This window comes from Periplaneta americana, chromosome 5 (assembly GCF_040183065.1).
Source record: "Periplaneta americana isolate PAMFEO1 chromosome 5, P.americana_PAMFEO1_priV1, whole genome shotgun sequence".
Lineage (NCBI taxonomy): Eukaryota > Metazoa > Arthropoda > Insecta > Blattodea > Blattidae > Periplaneta > Periplaneta americana.
The window spans coordinates 110,418,185-110,444,173 of NC_091121.1; the positions used below are offsets into that span (position 1 = coordinate 110,418,185).

General features: G+C 35.5%; 1 protein-coding gene and 1 non-coding gene across 2 annotated transcripts in view; both read right to left on the bottom strand.

The window, feature by feature from the left end:
* LOC138700432 (neurotrimin-like) overlaps positions 1–25,989 on the bottom strand; it is an 886,160-nt gene that overhangs the window by 92,392 nt on the left and 767,779 nt on the right. The gene's annotated exons all lie outside the window — the stretch shown is intronic.
* Positions 12,380–12,460, bottom strand: TRNAT-CGU (transfer RNA threonine (anticodon CGU)). The gene is given in 2 exon segments: positions 12,380–12,413; positions 12,424–12,460. It is a non-coding gene; the product is annotated as a tRNA-Thr (tRNA).

The window sequence follows — 25,989 nt, forward strand, 5'->3', positions numbered from 1 at the left end:
TTTCTGATCTGGTCTGTGGTCTTGTGGCTGACATATGGCTGTGCGTTGTCGTGTAATAGCAGAACATCCTGCTTCTCCCGATGTCGTCGACCACGACTCAGTCTAACTTGAAGTTTCTTGAGAGTTACAACATACCCGTCAGAATTAATGGTGGTTCCGTGTGGCATGATGTCCACAAGCAAGAGTTCTTCTGAATCGAAAAACACAGTAGCCATAACGTTTCCTGCCGAAGGTGTACTTTTGAATTTCTATTTCTTTGGTGAATTTGCATGATGCCACTCTATTCTCTGCCTCTGTCTCCGGTCCAAAATGGTGGAGTCATGTTCCATTTTCTGTCACAGTTCTTGCAAGTAAGTCATCTAACACTTATCATTGACACTTAGCATGATAACAAATCAAACAGAACCTACACTGAACCCATTGTGTCTTCGTTTTCTTTTTTGTTATCACATCTTGTCTTCAGATTTCTAAAATTCCTATTGTAATACATTTTATACTATTTTAAAAATTGTAACACTTAATGCTCAACAAAATTTCGCCTCAAACAGCTAAGATTTCTATCAGTATAGCTAAGCCTATATGGCGACTAGAGATTTATCTGAAATTCCATAAACATTTCCTAAAATTTCATTAAGATACAATAAATCTTTGTACCAAATATCATATGCTTACCTTTAGTAATAAGCCTGTAATGTAATTACAAACATCCACAAAATTTGTATGCCTGACAAGTCGACGCAAACTTGCTCTCTCCAAACATAAAAGCTCCCTGAAGCAACTATAATAGTCACACAAAGCTTAGCTGTATGTTTCTGGAAACTGAACAACATATGCAATCCCTTGGCGGTAATTTGGATCTCGTAACACCATTGGTTAGTTCACAAAAGAGCAAAGAAAAAGTATCACGAAAAAACCACTGCCACTAAATTACCAATGTTTACCCTACTTTGTAATAGAGGAAATATAATTAAATTTCTCACAATAATTAGAAAAACGAAATGAAAAATTATACACTAAGGAATTAAGGAGAAAATATTTATTGATTCAATGAAACAAATAAACAGGTTGGCAGAACTGTAAAGTGGCTGACGCAACACCAATGAAAAGAGGAGCACGCGTGTTCGTTTCGTCCATAACATACCCTGTGTTTAGGTAACGCAAGCTAGAAATGGAACCCACATGTGTTTCGGGTACTGTGACGATTGAAGATCAAAGATCGAAAGTTTATATAGCAAAACTCCTCAGAAATCCATATTGGAGCGGAGTTTGTGGTGAGCTTACAGTGGACCGCAGTACAGTTTTTCGTTGGGCTATTCGTTTTCGTATCAGCTTAGACTAGAGATGCAAGACTGGGGAAGTGAGGGGTGGAAGAATGGGGAAAGAGTTTGCTCCCCGTCCAAAATCCCCCGGTATTGAATTAAGTATCTGTGACGTCCGCAAGCACACTGAATACATATTTCCTCTCCCTCTACCATATGGAATGACGTGTGCGGGTGAAAGGAAGGGATGAGTCATGTGTTCCGGCTTGTGACATGTGCCACAATTATAGCACAGTTTTGCATCCCAGGCTTAGACGATGATGTAAGACCAGGAAGGTCGAAAACACCAACACATGAACAAAGTGTGACACTTGTGGCGGATTCTCTTCAAGAAGATCGTCGAGTGACGTAAGAGGAACTTTCAGAAGCTACGGGTAATTCGCTAAATTCACTATTCCGTGTTTTGACAAAGAATTTGAAGAAGAGAAAAATTTCTGCTCAGTGGGTGCCTCACTGCTTGATTGTTAAACAAAAGTAAAAACGCCTGAACATTACAAACTTGCTGACTTTGTTTGTTTGACATTATTTGTTTTATTTTACGATGACATATCAACTTCTATGTTTATTTAGCGTCTGAGTCCAATGAAGGTTATAATGCCAGCGAAATGAGTACAGGGTTAGCAATTTAGGTTTTTCAGCAATTGCTCTTAATGGTTTGAGGGAAAACCCCCGGTAAAAAGCCTCAACCAATAACTTGTCCCGACGACGATTTGAAGCCGAGACCGCTCGTTTCAGGGTCAGTGCGATTTCTATAAGACAGGTTATATTCAAAGTAGTCTAAACTATCACCTTGTTCAATAATTATCTCGTCAATAAATATTTTTGTACGCAGATAATCAGTACCTCTAAATGGCATTAACTTAGTTTCGGTTATATATATTTTTAAATTATACTATTTCCTTCTATTATGATCAAGACATGTATTCCACATTGTAAATAGTCTTCACTTTTAACAAAAATCGCTTCATCATGAGTGGATAAAATTGTGTTAAAATAATATTATTGATTGCAAATTGATGTAATAATTGAATAATTTCAAGGAAAAATTGTTTCGGGGCCAGGTATCGATCCCGGGACCCTTCGCTTAGCGCACGAATGCTCCACCGTCTGAGCTACCCCATGAACTATACACGACGTCACAATTTTCCCTTTTTATCCACACAGCTCAAATGGGCTGACAAGACGCCAACTTTGAGTGCACACAAATTCTGTGTGACTTAAATTGTGGCTTCCTGTTAACGTACCTCCAGTAACGAAATATATTATGCAAATCTGGCTTTTAGGTAGAAGCTCCCTGTAAAGCAGGTTGGGATAATTTCAAGGAAAAATTTAAGTCACACAGAATTTGTGTGCACTCAAAGTTGGGTTCTGGCGTCTTGTCAGCCCATTTGGGTTGTGTGGATATAAACGGAAAATTGTGACGGTGTCGTGTATAGTTCATGGGGTAGCTCAGCCGGTGCCTGGCCCCAGAACAATTTTTCCTTGAAATTATTCAAACCTGCTTTACAGGGGGCTTCTACCTGAAAGCCAGATTTGCATGATGTAATAATTATTCACGTCATTTTTTAATGACATCATTATTGTATAAATTTAAAAATGTGTGAGCAAGGGTACCTCGTTTAACATGTTCTAGTATAATTTTTGTATTTCTATACACTACTGTTATACAACAAATTTTGGTACAAGCTTTCTATTATTTTGACTAGGTGCTGTGGAAACACCATTTTAATAAATCAAGTCAAACTCATTTTCCTCTGAGTATTTATTAGGTGAAACAACTTCTCACAATGGTAACCTATGAATGTCATAGAGGGTGAACCGTAAGTAACGTCATTAATTTCAGGGGTTCTTCTTAGAGATATCTCAAATAAAAAGTTTAGTACAGTTTTGCTCGTTTTTGCTTTTTCTGAGATAAAAATGTTTTACATGAAACATTTCATAACGTGTTTTTAGAAAACCATTGAGTGAACTCCCGATATGCTCAGTCCATAATTTAAGAAGACAATGTATTATGGTAATAAATGTTTTGCAATGGAAAATTACAATGTTACTGTTAACAGTCACATCAGAATGTACTGAAGTTAAAGTGGAATAGTAATAGCTGTTCAATAAAAGCAAACTTGGATTAAAAAAAACAGTAAAGTAGCATCAGAGACATCTTGAATATAAGGAGTGATGTAAAATAAAATACTGAAACATCCGAAAAATCAATAACTGAGAATGTATTGTAAAGGAAACCCAAAAAAACAGGATGTAATAGAAGAGATGCAGTGATTTAATTAATTACTGAAGAATACTGAACTGTAGCAAAAGACAGAAGAATGAACGAAGAAAATAATACTACGCACAAATAAAAAAAATGAGCATATATAAATATGAAACTGAGCAGTATTGGAGAAAAATAAATGTGGATTAGCAGTATTAAAAATTATTGAAACTCTAAAACCTGTAGGAAATTCTTGGTCACGTATAAGTTTGCATTAACTGACTTAGCTTGACTCCAATTAGTGCACGTTTCGTCAGCTTAATTAAGTATCTGTTATAATTAGTGTCGAGGCAAACACAAGGTTAATTTGGGCTGATGAAATTTACATAGCATATTCAGACATTATGTGACATTACTGCCAATGAGTCTGCCTTTGGTGGTTGAGGTCACGAGCGGCCTGTATACATGTGAACCGTGAAATGATATTCAGTGCACTCAGAAATCAAAGGGCTGGCAAAGTAAACACATGTCATGGTCGAAAGACTCCAGCACTCGTTGCCCTGATGCCGCTCCTATGTGTCAAGCCAAGAAACTGCACGTCTCAGCCGACGCTAAACTGACACGAGATATGCAACAACTATTTTATAGCTATGAAATATAATTACATCGATCAGCGATGAATTTTCTACTCCGAGAAAAAGAAGTGTACCAATATTAGCCAAAAGTGCATGCAATAATTCCAAATCTAAAATCCGCTTTTTACCACGTTATAATTTTAAAGCGTACATGTGTCTCTAATAGTCATTTTCTACAAACATTTATGTAGCTATCATTGCTAACATAACGAATAATTCACATGTGCTCAAAAAATAATTTATCTTGTTTACGATGAAGAAAGGTATAGCCTATCTGACAAGACTCTGTCGCATTTCACCTTCCTTTCCCTCTTGCAGGAACATTCTACGAGTATGTGCTTTTGTTCTCACGTAAATATTCTGATGAAAGTATTATTAGGTTGCATACATCAGCTACAAGTATACAGGATGGAAGGAGACCGATGCATCAAAATTTAATAGGTAATTGTACATGTTAATGTTTTCCTCTTTGGGTTATTTTACGACGCTGTATCAGCATCTCAGGTTATTTAGCGTCTGAATAAAATGAAAGTGATAAAGCCGGTGAAATGAGTCCGGGGTCCAGCACCGATAGTTACTCAGCATTTGCTCATATTGGGTTAAAGGAAAACCTCGGAAAAGACATCAGCCAGGTAACTTGCCCCGACCGGGATTGGAACCCGGGCCAACTGCTTTCGCGGCCACACGTGTGGACATGTTAAATGTAAACCCAACAAAACTTTTATTACAATTTTCCTTCGATGAAAACAATAGTCTTTACCAAATGTTTGCAGCGCTGTATTGCGGTAATGGACCGAGAGAAATGTCTGATTGCTGTACAAGTAGTCTGGATAGGTAAAAATAATCTGAAAAGTTAATGTGTTACTGTCTTCAATCTTTTTTTCATATCAAACCATTTAGCCATGAATTTAAATTGAATAATTTCGAAAATCGTTAAAATAAAACTTGCAATGCAGCACCCTGTCGCGCGTCACCGACTGAGTACAGCAGAAGGGGAGGGGAAAGTAAGGTAAACCATGATGTTGCCAAATGCTTCATAGAAACATAACAATTTCCTCTAAAATGGCGAATGTTAGAGAAAAAACTTATTTAGATTTTTCAAATCGCTCTTAATGATCTGTTGCCGGTTTCATTTTGGTGCAGAGGTTAGATTAGATTAGATTTAACAGGGGTGTTCCTTCCGGCCCAAGCACTGCGACCTATAAGATCTATTGCGCATCCCCGTCGTTCATCCCTTGCAGTCCAAAAGTTTCAAGTTTTTGATGAACTGTATCAAACTTTGGACTGGGACCTTTGAGATCTCTTCAACTGGTGCAGAGGTTACGATTCATTCTGTAGAGATTGTTCACAGACTCTTCAAATAGTCGTTTGAAGGTGTTGTTACAAACTCGTAACGAGAAATCTATCTCCTTGTTAATTTTTAACTTAATCTTAACTCAATTAATTTTAATTATAACTTTTATTCAAAACTACATGCTGCTTGATCATGACTTTTTATATACATATCTAAGTTTATTTTGTGTTCATTGTATAACCATGTCATTTACGTAGACTTGAAGATTACCAGTTCTTGGTCAAAAAAGTTTGTCCATGTTTGCTTTATTATTATATAATGGTTTATTATATACGATAAGTTTTAGACTGAAAAAATTATTAAATATTTATTGTCCATAGCTCATGCCTTTGGTTGAAATGGACTTACTAATCCATGGAGATCCTCCAGAGAGTGATGAACTACTCAATAATTTTAATAGATACATTTCTGAAGATCTGAAAGTGGCATCTCTTTTCCTCAATCTACAGTTGGGGTAGCCTATACCAAAAATATAATCTCATGTTTATGGAATACTTGTGATGACAGCAATCATTTTAAGGTTCAACACTAGCTTGGGGATTCAACATCCTGTTATAAAACACAATGAGAAATACGGGGCACTCGTTGAAAAATTGTTAAGTTTCATACATTAGCCACAAGTATGGAGATTGTTCATAGACTCTTAAAAACTCAGCTTGAAAGGTGTTCTCTTACACATTGGGAACAAGACATCTTGCGTTAAAAGAGACTTACAAATCCATAGAGATTCTCCAGGAAGTGAACATCCTGTTTTAAAACACAATGAGAAACACGGGGCACTAGTTGAAAAAAACTGTTAAGTTGCATACATCAGTTACAAGTATGGAGACTGTTCATAATCTCTTCAAAAATCAGCTTGAAGGGTGTTCTCTTACTCTTACACATTGGGAACAAGACATCTTGCGTTAAAAGAGTCTTACGAATCCATGGAAATCCTGCAGAAAGTGATAAACTATTCAACATAAAATTTGTACATTTCTGCAATCTGAAATTGGTTCTTCCTAGATTATCTTCTGCTTAGGCTACTGTTAGGGTATACTAAGAATATGACCTTATATCTGTGGAATAGTCTTGATGACAGTAATCATTTTGAGATCCAACACTAACTTGGAGTTTGAACATTCTGTTGTAACACATAATGAGAAACACATGAAACTCGTTGACCCACAGTAGATCTGTATTTTCAGGAGAAGTTTGGTTGAGTGCAAAGTGATGGAAATTTGAAAGTAGGAAATAGGGTACTACAGTTGATACGCGAGAGTATATTTAGATCAAAACTCAGTCACTTGGGATGGAAGTTTGAGAAACATTCGTTATTGTAGTAGCGGAGCTTCTAGGGAATCAGATTTGTCGAACTGATCACCTCGCTGAGCTAGTGCATTATATGCTTAGAGCATAATGGAATATAAGTTGAAATGTATGTCTTTGGAGCTGTACTTCTTGCATTCACTTCTTTCCACCTAATATCGGTGATGTAAATGGAAACAAAATAGCATAGTCAATTTGGTACGAACTACATAGATGGATGACTATTGCTTCTTTTCACAACGATTAACTACATGTAGATCTACTCATATACGGAATAGGAAAGCTCTCTAGTAATTTTAAAAGAATTTAGAGGTTTATTACGTAATTGAGGTAAATTAATATTCTTTGATATATTAATAAAAGTTAACAAAAGTAACATAAAAATTAAGCCAAAATCATTATTTCTAACCGTAAGTGCACTGAATTTTTTCACTGAAACTTACTGACTACTTCTTAACTCAAAAATCTGAAGTGTTAGGCAACTTCTGATTTTAGATTTGGAATCAGCGTGTTCATTTCAGTGAAAATCAGAAACATTTATCTCAGAATCAAACAAATATATTTTGTTCGTTAATCAGTGTTATAACGTAGATACTTAACAGAGTTACCCGACAAGACTAAATGTATAGACTGATATTTGATAAACAATCACCACAATGACTCAGTGCTTGGGCACTGGACTTATAAGCCAGGGGTCCATATTCAAATCCTTATTAATTGGACGTCGGCCGATGCGTTTCCAGGCGCTTGGTATGGGGAGAAAGTGTTATCATTCAGTAAAGGCAGACAATTTTCAATCAGTGATTGCATCGCAATCTCAGCTTACCTCAATGTTAGTGGAAGCCGAGATGAGATTTTGGTGTTCTATGCGTTTGTTCATATTTCAACTTATATCTGGAAATTGTACACAGATAGAGAACTGAACAGGGTGTGTATGTGTACAAACATTATGTGCAAAAAATTGATAGTAGAAATTAGTTGTGGTTTACAAAGTTAATCTTATGATTAAATGCCGATTAGGCAATTTAATCTGTGATTTCTCAAATTATATGCTCACAAAACCAACAGTTCTTCTGGAAGACAAACTGTATTATCTAAATGGTGTAGGCTACACGATTTAACAGATCTCTTAGTTAAGTTTTTTTCCCACAGGTTTTTCAACTGTAAGACGAACGTCAGATAAACCACTGAGAGTCCTCGGCCTCATCTTACTAAAAAAATCTTGCTATTACCAATTTATTCGACGCTACATAACCTTCCAGTTGATAAAAAGTCGTTAAATAACTGATTTTTAAGAAGTAACCTTCATCAAGTTAGCAGTTATTAGTTGTCTTTAGTTGCATTATTTTGAGTTGTACAAACTTGTTGGGAAAACATTCATTCAAAATTTGTGGATTCAGATGATGAATCAAAGCAACAGAATGTCAGTTTCATTTCAATCTTTGTAAAAACTGAATGTAGAAAGTTCTCATTTTTCCACTTCTATCCTCCTCGATATGAATGTTGTTTCGGTCCAATGTTGGCAACTATCTTTTGGTACTTGAAAATAGATATAGAACTTAGGTTTTTTACAACAAGTAATTCAAAACGCGTTACGAACTAATGTCGAATATATTTTAATCCTTGAGCCAGTTGTGTTTGTTCTCAGAAATATTTCGGGATTTTACGTTGTTGGAATGTTTCTTGAACTGTTTTCTCAAGACCTTCTGAGTTCCTTCTCTTATTGAAATTATATTCATCTTCCGAACATAATTCTTCGTAAGAGATATCACAATCACCTTCTAAATCAACCGGAATTTTGGCAGAATGCTTTTTTAAATGCGTTAAATTTATCTTCATTTTGAAAGTAAATCTGTACGAATTATACCTTTGTGATTGAAACGTCACAGTTGTATATTGACCTTTTTAATATAAATGCCTAATTTACAAAATAAATGATTTTTTGCCTTTATTTGATTATTTATCTATTATATATTAATTTATTATTAAAAATTTCCTACAAGTATATTTTAATTTATTTCTATAACCGCTATAATGAAAGTGACTTCACCGAATGTATATTATTGTCTTTCAGTCAGTTCATATTCTCTTTGCAACAATGTGTGCTGCCGTGCAAAAATGTATAGCAGTAAGCGTTTTAATTGTCGCTTGTGTTTATTTGACAAGGCAACAATGAGTGCGGTTGTAACGTTATTTTTAACGGATATTTTTCTTCCAGTTTTCATTGCGACATTGTTGTAGCTAGCTAAATATTTCATATCGCAACATATCAGTTCAACCAAACACAAAAATGCACTTTCCAAGGCTACTGCGAAGAAGATTTCTTTGCTTCCAACAGTAATTGCAACATCGAGTCGAAAATCTCAATTTGCATTCGACTTATATAAAGCTTTTCTTGCTGCCGAAATCCCTTTGTGAAAAGTGCAAGGTTTTTGTAATTGCCTTTTTGCCTGCCTATTTTAGCTATTTATGATGACTTTTTGCCTGTCTATTTTAATGATTTATAATGCCTAAACTTCCGGTCTCTGTAAATCAATCATGATCGAATATTTTTTAATTTTAATCTTCTCAGTCTCGAAGCGTTTTAACCTTAACCTTAGACTAAACTATCTTCGCATGCGTCAGAAATTCATAATTACCAGTTCCAGCGCTTAATCGAGAACCAATTTCACTCGTTCCGAACGAGTTCCAAAGCACGTTGGGAGTTCAGAATCGATTCAGTCTTGTTGGAACATATGCAAGGCTATTGTGCATGAACAGGCAGTTCAAATTTGATTGTTAACCGTGCTGGAACAAACTTATTATCTGATAATCTACCACACAATACTATAGCTTACTTTATAGTATAATTTTATTTAGAGCTATGAACATAATGTAGTACATCAGTTGTTGACTTTCTCCATTGTAACGTAAAATTTTAAATTATGGTTTATTTAACGACGCTCGCAACTGCCGAGACTATATCAGCGTTCCCGGTGTGTCGGAATTTTGTTCCACAAGATTTCGTTTAGATGCCAGTAAAATTACTGACATGAGCCTGTCACATTTAAGCACACTTAAATACCATCGACCTGGGCCGAGATCGAATCCGCAACCTCGAGCACAGAAGGCCAGCGTTATACCGACTGCGCTACTCAAGCCGACCAATATGACGATGTCGGAGACATTACAAATAAAATTGCCACTGATCACTATTTCAAACAGTTTCTTTTCCAATAATTCCTCCTTTCATATGCATGTTGAATTCCACGACATTTATATTGCGGTCTGACAAACAATCGATCGTCTTCGTTATACTTGTGAAACAGTAACACGCGTGGGCGAAATGCCATATTCAGCATTAAGATTACCGATGAAATGAAAAGAAGTTTCGAAATTCTGTCCATTTCTAAAAGTGCAGATAATAAATTGTGACTCCATAATTCCTCGCTCTGTTAAATTGTGCAATTCGAAGCTCATTTAAAGCCTTTATTATTTATGTTTTATTTCCCTTGAAAAGAGCATCTACGAGCCTACTTCAGGCCACAGAATTGCTTCGTAGTTTGATTTACTATAAATGCACATAATATATCGTCTGAGGAATTTGTCGTAGGAGTTGAAATCACAATTGAAAAACTCCCCGCAATAAGGATGTAACCAACATAATTCACGTTTCAGGAGAAAATAAACTAACTTCAACGACATATTTCACTAGGCTTACATTTTCCACCAAAGTCACGTATTTCAATAATTTGTTGTTACATTCTTCTTGCGGGGAGGTCTTCAATTACAACGACCTTCAGATTTGGTTTCAAATGTGACATCATAAGTATACTATACTCACAGAGTGTAGATATTTTTCGAGGTTATGGTTCGTATTTATTTTGACTTGCAGTTTATTGTTTATAAGGAGATAAATTTCTATCAGAAATGCTTAAACTTCTATTTAATAACAAGAGTTATTTTTCGTTTCCACAATCAATATTCCTCTCATGCTTGTGTATAAGAACTTCCTTCAAATCCCTTTACAGTTTATGAATTATTACGTAACATGTTAGAACCAGGCAGCGCATTTTTGTTTCCAAATGTACAGCAGATCGACTAGTTTCTTCTGGTACATCTATTACATCACGTCGAAGCATAACGTGGCTCGTTAGCCATGGATGCATAAGCAGGGTAATATTGTAAGCAGGTACGTATAGACTAAGAATCATAGTACAATACAGTCACTCCATCGTCAATGTTGTATATCGTCGTTGTTCCTGCAATAATTCCTATGTGACATATTTATCGATTTTCAGATTTTTGCTCTATTAAATAACTTAAATAGTGATACAGCAAATAAATAATAAAATCTCCTATATGTAATTATATTCCTTTGTTTCGAAAATGTTTCACAGTCTCCTACGTACGGCTGCTATAGGATGAATTATATTTTGCACATAGGAGTTATTGCAGGAACAACGACGATATGTAAACACCAAGTTACGACTACATCGTGATCTGATTTTAATACTGAGTACGTTGCATTTTCATTCAGACTTCTGTGTTAATATTATTTTAATTTATCAATCTATTTTATATCGTATTTAATTTTGGTCTGTATTTTATATATATTGTGTAAAATGTAAATGTTGTTAATTTGTATATTGATTTTTTTTATAATTGTAGCACTGTAGCGCCTTATGACGTAGGAAGAACATTTTCTTAGCTTAAACAAATTTATACTGACAGTTATGGTAAAAGATAAAAATTTCATAATCTTAGAATATATATTTTTGTTAACCGTAACGGAGCTTATTTTGTTAAATGGATTAATTTTATATATTGTATTTATAGAGTTATACAGTTAATGTGCATTATGTTTATTATTATATTATATATAATATATATTATATATACTAGTTCAGTATTATCATCGATCTAATTATATTTTCTGTCATATGTCGCACTAATATTTTGTAGAGCGCTAGTTTCTCAATGTTAGTGCGTTCATGAGGTTAAAAAGTAGCTGGACAGACTATTTCAATTTAATAGCAATCCCACTTACAGTTGTCATGCTCCATTATTATTATTATTATTATTATTATTATTATTATTATTATTATTATTATTATTATTATTATTATTATTATGTACCGAACTAGGTTATACCTTTCGTAGCGTCCTAACATAAGCATTTAAGGTTAGAGTTTGAACCCTGAAACTGCAGGATATAGTAACCGATAACTTTCCTAACTTGTTTGGGAACGAAAATACGCTGCCTGGTTGTAATTTATCCTCCACTCTCGTCAAATGTTCATACTGAGTTGTGTAAGAATATTGAAACATTATTTTTAATACTTTTACGAATTAGGGTTGTTTGGTTCCCTCCTACTTAACTTATACCGACTGTTGTCCCTTGAACTACAATAATACAGCTCGAACTGCAAGACAAAATATACAATACTTACAATACATTGAGAGGTTCAGACGCTTTTGTATGGAAGTGACTACCACTGTTTACGTGATGATTAATTTTTTGGTCCACAGAATAAATGTGTTATGGTAACAAGGGTTATTAGAGGAGAAAAATTTGCTTCAGCACCGGGGATCGAACCCGGGTCCTTGGTTCTACGTACCTACGTACCAAGTGCTCTAACCACTGAGCTACGCCGAAGTTCAAACCACAGCACCGGATCGAATCCCTCTCCTCTAGTGTTTTTCCCTTTATGGCCTGACTCCAAGTTGGACATACATGTATATATTCTGTAGGACCAAAAAATTAATCTTTACGTAGATTCTTCGCCCAACAGTGCATATTACTGTGGACTGCCGGTCACCAAGTCACTCAATTGACTGCGCTCCTTGTATAATGGCAGTTAACTTAATATATGTATGTCAACATATATGTCGAACTTGGAGTCAGGCCACAAAGGGAAAAACACTAGAGGAGAGGGATTCGATCCGGTGCTGTGGTTTGAACTTCGGCGTACCTCACTGGTTAGAGCGATTGATACGTAGAAACAAGGACCCGGGTTCGATTCGCGGTGCCGCACAGTGTGCAATAACGCAAATCTAGCCGGATGAAATCAATAACTTCTGTGCATTCCAATGGATTGTTGGGAAACTTTGTACAGAGCTTATAAATAGCACATTTTTTTTATACAAAATCTGACTGCATTTGTGTAAGAGTAACTTCTCTCCTAACAGATTTTTATGAAACAATATACGGAAGTTACAGGTAGAATATATTTTTTGTGTACAAAAGAGGAAGTACTCCTTTACAGGGAGTGCATTCACGCAAAATTAACTTCTCTCCTACATAATAGATTTTTATGAGACTTTGTACAGGAGTTACAAATAGCATATATTTCTGATTATATATCTGTATCTATAGGCCTAATTGTTGTACAAAGTTTCATAAAAATATATTATATAGGAAAGAAGTTATTAATTTTGTCTAAATACACCAATATAAGGGGGTAGTTTCTATTATGAAACATAATCAGACCTTCTAGACAAAAAATAAAATATTCTACCTGTAACTTCTACCGTAGGCCTATATAAAGTTTCATAAAAATCTGTTAGATAGGAGAGAAGTTATTAATTTTGTTTAAACGCACCTGCTATAAAGTGGTAATTTTTCTTGTGTAAACGTAATCAGACTTTGTATATAAAAGATGCGTGTCACCTGTATGGTATGTACAAAGTTTCATAACAATCCGTTGGAATGCAGAGAAGTTATTAATTTTGTCCAGCTAGTGGTTTGCGTTCTGATTCACTGTGCGATTGTTAAGCTTAGATAAAAATGTGTCCAATGTATTTTTAACCTGATGTGAATAATTTTGCAGGCCTAAAACACTCACAGGTGATTAAAAACTTCCTTATTCCATGATTCTTTTCTGCTGTTAAGCCAAATATGGAACAATTACCGTTTACCCCACCACTGAAAGAAAAATTAATTACTGATCAATGCACAAGAACGTGCAAACTTTAAAACAAGGATTTAACACTTTAAATGATTCTGTATCAAATGGTAAAAGAATTGTTGTAACCGGACGTGATCGGACATAGCCTACTAAAACTTACATTATATTTGGAGAACTTTAAAATAATATTTTTTTTCAATTGTAATGTTTAAACTCTTCTGTAAAAAGAATAATAATTTACAAACTTGCAATTGAAGTTACATTAGTAAGAACGTACCTATCTGAACAGATTCCATGTCTCACAACACAATAAATCACTAAAATTGGCTCTTTTTCATCCACGTAGTAAGCCTCTCTGTCTACGGCTGAATAGGAGCGAGAAGTGTTACGAAGAACTTATTGTTCATGTCCTTCTAAATATAGCTTGCAGCTGATAAAACAGTAAAAGCTATTTCTCACAGCATTCTCCAAATGTTAAAGAACATGAATTCATATTCACATATGCCTAAATATACAAATCAAAATGTAATTTTTGTCCACCTAGATTGGGAAAATTGCACACTATGTGCCGGAGCGAATTTTTCTCTTCTAATAACCATTGACTACCACTGTTGTTCGTACATTCATCAATATTAGTCTTTCTACAGATGTTACATCTTATCGCAGTGTTGGAATTGGGGCGCTTTGGGTGTCTGTCCTTGTGAACATCAGTAAATGCAGAGTAAATGCAGGATCATTGGTAAACCTCAATATGAGGAGATTAAATGAATTTTAATATGTGACATTGTGAATTGATTGTTAGAACAATTAAAAAAATGACAGGGTATTCATAGAATCCTTCTAATTGTGTGAAAAGGTTTTACATAATAATTGACAGTTCGTTTTTTAGTCCACATATGGTACAAATAGTAAGAGTGGTGACATCAAATGTTCAGATATTAAATCCAAAGGAAGGAGATAATAAAATTGGGATATTCTGAGTACGATACTGAACATTTTCAGTTGACGTACTGTACGTAGATACATTCTTATTTACAGTCACGGACAGAAGTATATAAAGACATCAGCAGAACTCGAATTTACACATTTATGTTACACTCTATTATAGTGCCTACATATTATAACTTTTTTAAGTTGGTTATTTAACGACGCTGTATCAACTATTAGGTTATTTAGCGTCGATGAAATTGGTGATAGCGAGATGGTATTTGGCGAGATGAGGCCGAGGATTCGCCACAGATTGCCTTGCATTCACATTACTTTTGGAGAAAACCTCAGAAAAACCCAACCAGGTAATTAGCTCAAGCGGGGACATATAACACTGGATCTGATAATAAATTAAACTCCATTCCTCTAAGTATAAAGTAATATTTTAGAAATCAAAATAAAAGTTACTTTAACACAGAAAACAAAATAATTGTTCTTTTAGTCTCTGTTAATAAGGGACACAAATATTAGCACAGTAAAATTTTGGTCAGCTTTTTTGCTTCCACACGCATAACGATCACTCATTTAGTGCTTCGTTGGCTTCCCTTTTCTGTGAATAACCAACTTAAGCCTGCTTTGCATGAAAGCAACAAACTTACCAGAGACTTCAGCCTCTATTTTTCGCCACTTTTTCATAAGCATCTCCTTGAAATGTTTTTTGCTAGTAATGGCGTGTTCACGCACTCTTCTGCCCAATTTGTCCCAAAAAATGTTTGATGGGTTTAATGTCAGTGGCTGTGGAGGAGTATGAAGCTGATGAGGGGTATTGTAGACGATTCGCAGACGAACAATTTCTGCAGTATGTTTAAGATCATTGCCCTATTGGAAGTAGTAATTGTCTGCCATGCCCGTTTTTCACTTTTCTCGAGATTGTTTTGCAAAATATCTTTATATATATTTATTCATTGTCCCATCAATAAACATTAGTTGACCTACTCCATTACCTGCCATGCACCCTATAATGTCACTACATCCATGTTTTACAGTGAATTGGATATTTTCCAAATACCACTTTCTATTTTTTATTCTTCATACCAAAATTCGTCTATTATTCTGAAAATGTTAAATTTGCTCTCATCAGAAAATATAACTTTTTCCCAGAACTCAGAACCTTTAGACACATAATCAATAACAAACAGCACTCTTATTTCTGCTGCTATTTGTGTTGAAGTAATTCTGGTATTTTGTTTAACCAGTTTCTCCTCTCCCTGTTGTCTAGTTTAGTTGGCTGCCATGTTCGCGATTTTGTTTTGTTTTTTTTTTTTTTTTTTTAAAATCCTGATTACAGACCGATTATTTAGTCTTGACAGCTCAGCGACGCGAAAGAGGGGAAGTAATAGGAGTAGTAGGGAGAGCTCCGGAGTAGAGATAAGAGAGAGTGATCAGTAAAGGAATGCAGTACAGCTTAACTGTACTAGAAAATACCGCTCTACCGCACGCGTGACATCCGATCGCTCCGAAGGCAAGCGAGTGACTAACCCAACACCCCTTGGCGTAACTAAATGGATTCGCCTGACCCAGGCGCGCATTTCCGGCGACTGTCAGGACTAAATAATCGTACTGTACTTTTCTTACTGTAAAGCGGCTTCTTACTGTTCACAACTTTGCCTATTTCACTGTAAGATGTTTGTTGTTTATGTGGGTTCATTATAATTTCTCTTTCCTTAATTGTCAACCCTTTTCCCTTTTTGTGCTCAGTAATACAATGTTCATTTATGAAATAATAGCTTGGTGGAAGTGTATTCCACAACATTAAGATAATAGTGATGCCTGTTTCCTGAATTTAGTTTGCAGTACCTATATTTTGTGTCCCATCATAAAACGCCCCTAACAAACATTTTTAATATACTGTTTAATTTGGTGTTTTCTGTTTGTTTTCTCTGTATGTAGTATCTTGCACAACAAAAGGGTGAAGTGTCCTAACAGCAAAATGTTTCGGTACCTCTATATACATAAACGTTAGTATGAAGTTAATTTTTGGGGTTCCTCTGTGCTTATACTTCTGTTCGAGACTGTATATCTTCTACTCTTGCAGAATTGTTTGCCGGTTCTTATTGCTTGGTCTGCATTCCTCACACGTTATTTTCCCTATCTTGTCATTTTTCCTTGCAAGCACGCATGTACATTGCACGCGACATTTTCGCTTCGATAAAACAATAAGCAATACTGACTCTTGTATACTTAACAATGCGAATCTTCACAATATCCTTCTGAATCCTGAGACATTTGTTGTGTCATTTTTAAAGTTCAACATTATTTCTACACTTCAAAAAGTCACTGAAATGAAGAAAAGTGCTAAAAAAATTCTGAAGCTTACAGTTAGGACACAAATACAGGTATATTATTATACTATATTTCGGGGGTCTGTACATAAATCTCATATAATAATTTATGAAGAATAGTATAGTATAGTATACTCTCGGGACTCAGGAGGATAAATAGTTATAAACAGAGCTGAGATTCCTTTAACCTGCGCGGTGCTGTAAACGACGGAGCGAGTATGTTTCTAGAGGAAAGAAAGAGACAGAGAATACCTTTACGATCGCATTCTGAAGCAGTGCTCGCGTGTGTACAGGTACAATCGGGTGAAAAATCTTCTAGCAGGTCAGTGAACAAAGTTTTCAAGTGTAATAAATTTTTCATAATTGAGCAACATTTGCACTGCAATTTAAGACAGTAAACTTCATATAATTTTGAAAATTAATTAAATAAAATACATACATAGATACATACGAGTACAATACACTTCCATAAATAAGAAAACTGGTAATTACAGTTTGACATACATAAATAAAATGTACTTCTATGCATAACAAATAACAGTATATGGTTCACTGATCTTTATGACAATAAATATACATTCTGATTGTATCAAAAGAAAAAGAGGTGCAGTCGGATGAAAAATCTTGTTGGGGACTTGTACTCCGTGAGGTGGACGGGAGTTCTTCCTGTTGTGTTTTGACATATTTTTTTTTTCGCTCTTATTTCCACATTACATACTTTACAAAATATATTACACTCACAGCCAAATTCGTTTACCAATATTTATTGCATGTTGTGTTTTCTTATTTTCGGCACATTTCTGAACAACGTAAGACTACGTTCTGACCTATATCATATATGTAACAGATAGGTCGGCCTTATAGGCTTTGACGTTAACAATTTTTGTCAGGTTTACTACGCTGCCATCTAGTTGTTACATAAGGAGTTACGTCATAATTCCCATTTGAATTGCATTAGCGACTGTACTGCCATCTCGTGTTCGTTTACGGCGGACGGGTGGCTATCCTGGCGGTTGTTCTCCTCAAAGTACTGCCGATTTTAATATAGCGATGAGTTATCTGTTGCATATATGATCTAGGATTCTGACTAGCGCTAGTGCTCGTAACAAACTAAATGTTCATGTACCTGAGTAAGGAAAACAAACCTTCACGGGACGACTTACTTTGATATCGTGTTCCAGTTGCGAGTGTACGCCCGTAAGTCTATACGTCAGGCTGCAGCTATAGTCTAGACACCACTAATCTATTTTCAGTGTTTTTGTTAAAGGAATCGCAGCTCTGGTTATAAAGTTTATTCTTCCACTTTTTAAAATTCGAGTACTGAACCTCCTTTGTATAAATGAACACATCTAGCCTATACTTGCACTGTTGACGTTTATCAACGTACCCTATGACGTAATTTCCTTTTATACATATTTCATTTGGAAACTATCGGCTGATGCAACAACGAAAGCTATGTTGCTGCCCCTACAATCAACTTTAGAAACTTCATTCACCTTACAGAAACGAATTGTCGTCAAATATTAAAACTTCCGTATTTTCTTCTCCAGTTCAACCTCAATCGTAAACGTTTTACGTTAAAATAAGAGGAATAATGATTTTCTATGTTACAAAAGTATAGGCAGTCTCGCGCAATAGCGTCGTGGTCTAAGGCATTATGTTTGGACTCGGGTTACGGAATGAGTGCTATTTCAAGTTATCATGGCGAAGGAAATTTCTAATGAAATTTTGACTAGTACAGGGTGCGTCAGAAAGAACGGATGGATTTCACATGGCAAGAAAATTGTAAAGATTCATCAAATCAAAAATTTACTGTTATCAACATATTCACCAATACATGCAGTTTATTTATGGAAAACAACATTATCCATATGATGTCCTTGGCTTTCAATACAGGCATCGAGGCGTTTTCTGATGTTCGCCATCACTTTCACAGTCATAGCTGGTGTAATTGCCACGATTTCTTCACGAATCGCTGTCTTCAGTTCGTCCAGTGTATGTGATCGATGTTTACAAACTTACGCCTTCAAATGGTCCTAAAGAAAGAAGTCGCAGGGCGCGAGATCTTACCGTAGCCTCGGACAATCTCAGTGCAATAGAATTTCGTCCAGGTGATTTCTTCTTTAATGTTGAACCTGTGATACGAAATGAAGCCATCCACCGCAAAATTGTATTCCGAGTTGGAATCCTAGCGTGACATCCGATGTCGAAATGACTCCTGAGTGGCGATCACAGACTCTTCATTTTTCAAAAATGTCTCTACGATGAAAGCACGTTGTACACCAGACCAACACCATGTTCTCAACTGAAACTGCATTCTATGGCTGACCCAACAGTCGTGGTCCCCCTCACTATATCTCTCTCCTCGTTGCGTATCGATAGTTTGAAATCCATCCGTTCTTTCTGACGCACCCTTTATATGGGACCAGTACCCACCCAGCATCGTGATGAATATATAGCGCTATCCGGTTTTGAAAACCAGCTATAACGGATGAGGGTAATCATCGTCTGACAAGCGATATCTCCGTTCTGGTTGGATGATATTTCGCCTGTACTGAGGTATGTGGACGTGAACCAGCAGTCGGCTCGTCGGCCTTGGTCCTCCATGGACCGTCGCGCCACGGAAAATATTTAAGTTATAAACAGACACTACACTCTATACCAGATGTCTTTGGAGCAGACCATAACAAGGATCTCGATGCATCTCATGTTATCGCTACGCTCCCATTGGTTGGCGAGTCATTACTTAGCTGAGAGCGTTGTAGACACTAGCGCGTGCATATCCTGGTTACGAGACGGTATTCAGAGATGCGTCCACTGCTACAGTTTTATTACGTCTAGCATCTGTGCGGTGTATGAGCAGACGACAGCAGTACAACTAGTGACTGATGCAAGAAGGTATGTTCAAAGACGCATTAATTTAATTTTCACTTTTCGTTATATGAACGTAGTCGGTCACTTAATTCATACACAAATATTTAGTATCGTGTGAACCGCGCTCTGTTACATTTCGTTCCGTTGATTATATCTGCTCGCTCCAAAGACATCTGGTATAGAGTGTAGTACTACAACTTGTATGGAAGCATGATTAGAATGTTCAGTAACAAGCATTTCAATAGAATTTATTCGAATTAAATCACTGTAGGGACAGTCCAAGGTTGTTCTATGATTTTTGGCTCAATTGGAATCGAGAATATCATGCAGGAATCCACAAGCCTTTCCTCTACATTAAACAATAATTACACTGGTTAAGAGCCATTTTACACCTGGTGTATGATAAATCAATTCATATTAATTGTTTTGGTTGTAGAATCCGAAATGGCCTTCGGAGTTGCTGTAGGTATCACTTAGGTGTTTTGAGATATTTTAGATTTTATATGGATTTTTAATATCATTACATTGTTAATGCTGTCTTTTTTTAAGGGATAGTATATAATAAATAAGAATAATGTTGGTTAAATTTTATATTTGAATGATTATATGGCGAAGAAAGAAGTTTTCAAAGGAGCCACTACATGGCAGAGATATTTAGTTGTGAGAAAAGTGTACCGTACTGGCTTTGCCTGGTAGAGGCGACTCAGCTAGCGACGTCAGCCCTGTAGTGTAGTACGTGCTGAAACTTGATTTTGTTAGTTTATAAGAGTTTTTTGTGTTGTCAAGAAAACTTTAGTGGGATTCTGAGTGTTATATTATGCTTGGATTTAAAATGGTCCATATTTACCAATATCATATTACTGTCTTAAACAGATTCTTACTTATGTACCAAGAGGAAAGAGGAAATTGGGAAGACCACGCAAGCGCTGGCATGAGACCGTAACAGATCCTGTAGGGTCTAATACGTGAAGGATATGATGATATTACTGTCTTTGTGTTAATGCTGTGCTTCTAGGAAATGTGACTTGATAGAAAGAAACTGATTTTTCCACTGAATTCAGCACCCCAAAATTAGGTAAATTCACCCATTTACACACCAGATACACGAAAAAGTCTCAATTTGTCGATTAGTGTTATAAACTACAGAAATAGCTGCACATATCTGTCTTACCAATGGAAGAATCCTGCATTGTAAGACATTATGATGAAGTTTAGGACGACTAAAAGGACGATGAACGTATCATTGAGATAAATAGATGGATTTATTCAGCAATATTATTCATTTAGATGCACTACACTATCAAAATTTGCTCTTAAATGCAGTGCACAGGTCTTTTGACCGTACGTGCTTTACAAAATAAGTCCGACTTTGTAGGTTTCGCTCCCCTCACCTATGATTAAATTCAATCATTCTCCAAAAAGCACACAGATTAATATGAAAACTGTACAAACAAAACAAATTATATTATACATCTTAACCTAACATAAAAACAGACATAAAAGTATATTATTCAAAAGTTACCATTATCCCTTCGTCAGTTCTCATCATAAACTTCAACAGGTGATATTCTAAGCTGTCTCGCCTTCAAGAGGAACAATCCAGACTTTTTTTTCGCATTCTCTATTTCCCATGAGGTCAAGACATGCAAGCGAACCCCAATTCCGTCTTAGCATCGAGGGTGGTAGATTTTCTCCGAATGTCTCTGTTTTTTCCACAATGGGCAAAAATGTGTGTCCAAGAATCCTCTTCTGCACATAATGGACAGATGCGCTCTCCTTCTTCGGTGACAATTTTATTACCCTTCCATGCCCACAATCTTAACTACGTTAAACCTACTTTACTATCTTTGCTACAAGAATTTATGTAGTCACACCTCCCCCAATTAAGCATGAGGTTTGATGTAGTGAGGATTTTTCCGAACATTGGAATTCAATCACTTGTCTCTCGATATCAATTAAACGAATCTTCACATTACGCCATACATTCCTTCTATTATTTTTATCCTTTTTCCTACACCCATCTCATTCCTGTATATATATTTTAGTAGGTTATTTTACGAAGCTTTATCAACATCTTAGGTTTTTTAGCGTCTGAATGAGATGAAGGTGATAATGCCGGTGAAATGAGTCCGGGGTCCAGCACCGAAAGTTACTCAGCATTTGCTCATATTGGGTTGAGGAAAAACCCCGGAAAATACCTCAACCAGGTAACTTGCCCCGACCGGGAATCGAACCCGGGCCACCTGGTTTCGCGGCCAGACGCGCTGACCGTTACTCCAAAGGTGTGGACCATTCCTGTATAATGCAGCCTTCTCTACAGTTCATAAACCCTTTCTTTTTCCCACCCCTCTCTTTGTTGAACTCTGTAACAAATCGACCGTAAAAGCGATTGGTCTCCAAATATAATTTTTAGTCAGTATTTTATAACCCTGATTTTCATGTGAATTGCTTCGTTTTGAAGCCCAAACTCCTTTAACATTCCGCAATTAGCTGTGCTTCTTCCAATGCCAAGTATTGTTTTAGGAAATACGTTTGTATCTTATTTAATTTTTCCAACCCCAAATTTCTGCCCCATATAGCATAGATGACCTTGCCACAGCTCCGTATACTAGCTCAAATGCAGTAATATCTGGCACTTTAGTGATCAATTTAAATACTTCCGCGCTCTTTACCTCATACTTGCGTTTCGGTATGTCAATATGCTTAGTCCATCTCTCATTTATTGATAAAGTAATCCCTAAGTATATGAAATGTTTCACATTTTCCAATATGTGCCCGGGGTGGAGGTCACAACGGAAAAAAAAAAAAAAAAAAAACAAATGGCCATTGAGTGATGAAGGTAATTATAACCCTGATTATATTATTACTATTACTACTACTATTATTATTATTATTATTATTATTATTGTTATTATTATTATTACTATTATTATTATTATTATTATTATTATTATTATTATTATTATTATTATTATTATTATTATTATTATGAATTTGAACTATCGCATTCATGTCTCCTTTGAAAATTAGATACTAGAATTTAATTTTCGAATGTTTTTACAGCTTATCAAGACATTATTTAGTACCCTATCTTCGCTCTTCTTCTAGAGTCCGCAAGCACCCATCGCAAACAAAATATTTTTTTCATATCCACAAGAAATAGGCCTATTAATCTCTCATCTGTCTGTATATCGCTGTATACTTTAACCTTTACTTATCATTAATACGTGTTCCACGTCAGCAGCTACAATGCATTTTGTAGTATGCTACTATACGTATTTCTTACTTTTAAGTCCAATTAACTATATTTTTCGATATACTTAATATGCATAGCTCCTGATGCTTGCAGTAGTTACGCTCAGATACATCTACTTTATAACCACTCTTCGTGGCAATATTCCTTTAGAACTTCATACGATATTGAAACCACTGTGATTTACAAGTGTTGTCAGCAAAACTGGTGTCATATTTCACTTTAGTTTATCCTAAACGGTGACGTCCTACCACTAAAACCTGGCACCATTTTGGTGAAAGTCATATGGACTGAAGTGCTGAAAACAGGTGTTAATGTGCCTTCTCGTAGTATCATAGAACGACATATCATGCTTTGTCATAGACTAAGTCAACAAACAAGGTTATTGAATAACAAGGCAATGTTTACACAAACAAATATCCACACAAGCATGAAATTACATACAGCTTAAACTACGAAGATAAATACGTCCATGCATAAAACACGGTAATTACTATTTATGGCAGTATTAAGGCTAGATAGATTCTACACAATGATAAAATAAAATTAAATCACAAGCATGCGCTCACAAGTGTGAGAAAGGGACATGGACATGAATACATCACATTGTAGGAATATATATGTGGAAATGTGCCGCATGCACCATGCTGCTGCAAGACTCATCGATTATTTAACACTTCAATTTACATAGAATCACTGCTTCCCGTCTGCGCTGACTTCAGTAACACAGCTTCACTGTGAATGAGAAATGGTTTACGCGTCCTATCACATATATCATATAGTTCTATCATATAGATTGCCAATTGATGTATTCTGTACTTTGTGGTGGTAAATCAAGTCTCTGGTGAATAAACTGAAAATGCGAACAATTTCAAGTGAAATTTTGAACAGATTTCGGGCAGGTCTTAACTATAAGTAAAATACAGTGGACTAATTTGTCCACTTGGCATGAAAATAAATATGGTTGACATATGATATAAGCACACACTTAATTCGCAAACTAATGAAAGGTTTAATAGTGAAGTAAAGTGCAGGAATCAATTCCTCGGTCTGCAGTTTTTCTAACGGACTGCATTTTCCAGAAAATTTTCAGGATAGCACATTAACATAGGGGACTGCTGATACCATCTGTATTTCATCCCATTCGCCGTTTTATAACCGTATCCTTTCCGTTGTGGATTATGTGCCAATGTATCAGATTGTGAATACAGAGCACCCAAGTTTTCTACAGGAAGTCTGAGAATGACCTAACTTAAAAAAAATACAACGTGTACGTCCATTGAGCTGTGTTGTGACAAACTATAGGAAGGGGAACATACACCTTTTTCCTCCATTACTGTATCTTGTACAATAATGAAAATTGGTATGTGTAAAACACTGTCCTTCTGCTATATGATTTTAAAGAAATTATTTATATTTCTTTTCATATAGTAGAAGGACAGTGTTGTACATATACTAATTTTCATTATTCTGCAATATATGATAATGGAGGAAACGCACAAACTATTTTTTACGATTGAAATAAAATTATTTACATTTTTTTTTTCCAAATTCAGTTCACTGTTTGCAGTACCAAGATACAGCTTCAGTGAGGAATGGGAATATGGTTTTTTGTGTTGGAGGAGATAATAAAACTAATTGCCTATTATGATCTGTTCAATTTCGTTCTATAGGCTACAGCATTATAATATAAGACGTCATTTCAATGCTCTTCATGGTAAAGATTAAGGGGAAAACAAACTTACAGCTACGTAATTATGTAAAATTTCTATCTTGTGGCTTATTTTTATAGAATTTTGTTTATATTTAGAATTTTTAATTCCATAAATGACAAAATGGTTAAACGATTTGTTGCCAACAGTTTCAAAAAACATTAAGGAAAGGTGGTCAAGATTTATAATATACTAGTTATTGACAATAGAAATCTTAACATGAAAAATGTTACAGTTCGTATAATTACAACGTCTGTGTCGACATATTGTTGTGAACAGTAGTTTTTAAAAATGAATCATTGTAAATCAGTTGCACGCTCGAGGTTAAATGATCGTCATTTTGTCTTTGCTCTGTGTCAATGTATTAATACAATCTAGCCGAATATTGATACATTAGAGCAAAACAACTGATGTCTGGGATCAGTAACTAAATATATGAATGTTCAAGAGTTTGTATGTGGAATTATGTCTTATCCTAATTTATGTTTAAAGTGGTGATTGTTTTTATAACATGAGTTTATGTACTACCCGCCACTGAGCAAGATTTTGATTGAGAGCGATGCATGGACGTCAACAGTGTCTAAGAGTTTTGGAATGAGGTTGACGTCATACTTTCCCCTTCAACTGAGTTTGGCATGCCTGTTCCAGGTAGGTTTCTTCACAAGTGTAAAATGCAAATTTTCACTGCAACATCTTAAAAACCACTAGAGTTGTCAGGGAAACCATTTGAATTAACGTAACTTACGGGCGCTATTTTGTATTTATAATAATCAGTAACGGTAATAGTTTCACTAAATCTGAAAATAGTTGATATACAATTGTGAAAGTACTCAGCATATAAAATTTAGTGATTAACGATTTATTCGTTGCTGAGAAAAAAACTGAATTTTACCAGTTTAAAAATACTTACAGGCGTATGTTCCCCTTTACCCAAGATTCGACAAGAAGTATGAGAATGATTTCCCTTACAAAAATGCAAGGTGTACGTACATTTTCCTGTGTAGTCTCAAGCGATAACCTTCTATTAACGACTAACACTAAAAACTGTGGATGTAAAATATACTTATAAATCCTAACAGATTCAAAGAGCGATACGGACATGTATTGTCTGAGTTCTGATATTATCAAATGTTATATAAATGAAATGGAAATGCTACTGAGGCTTATGA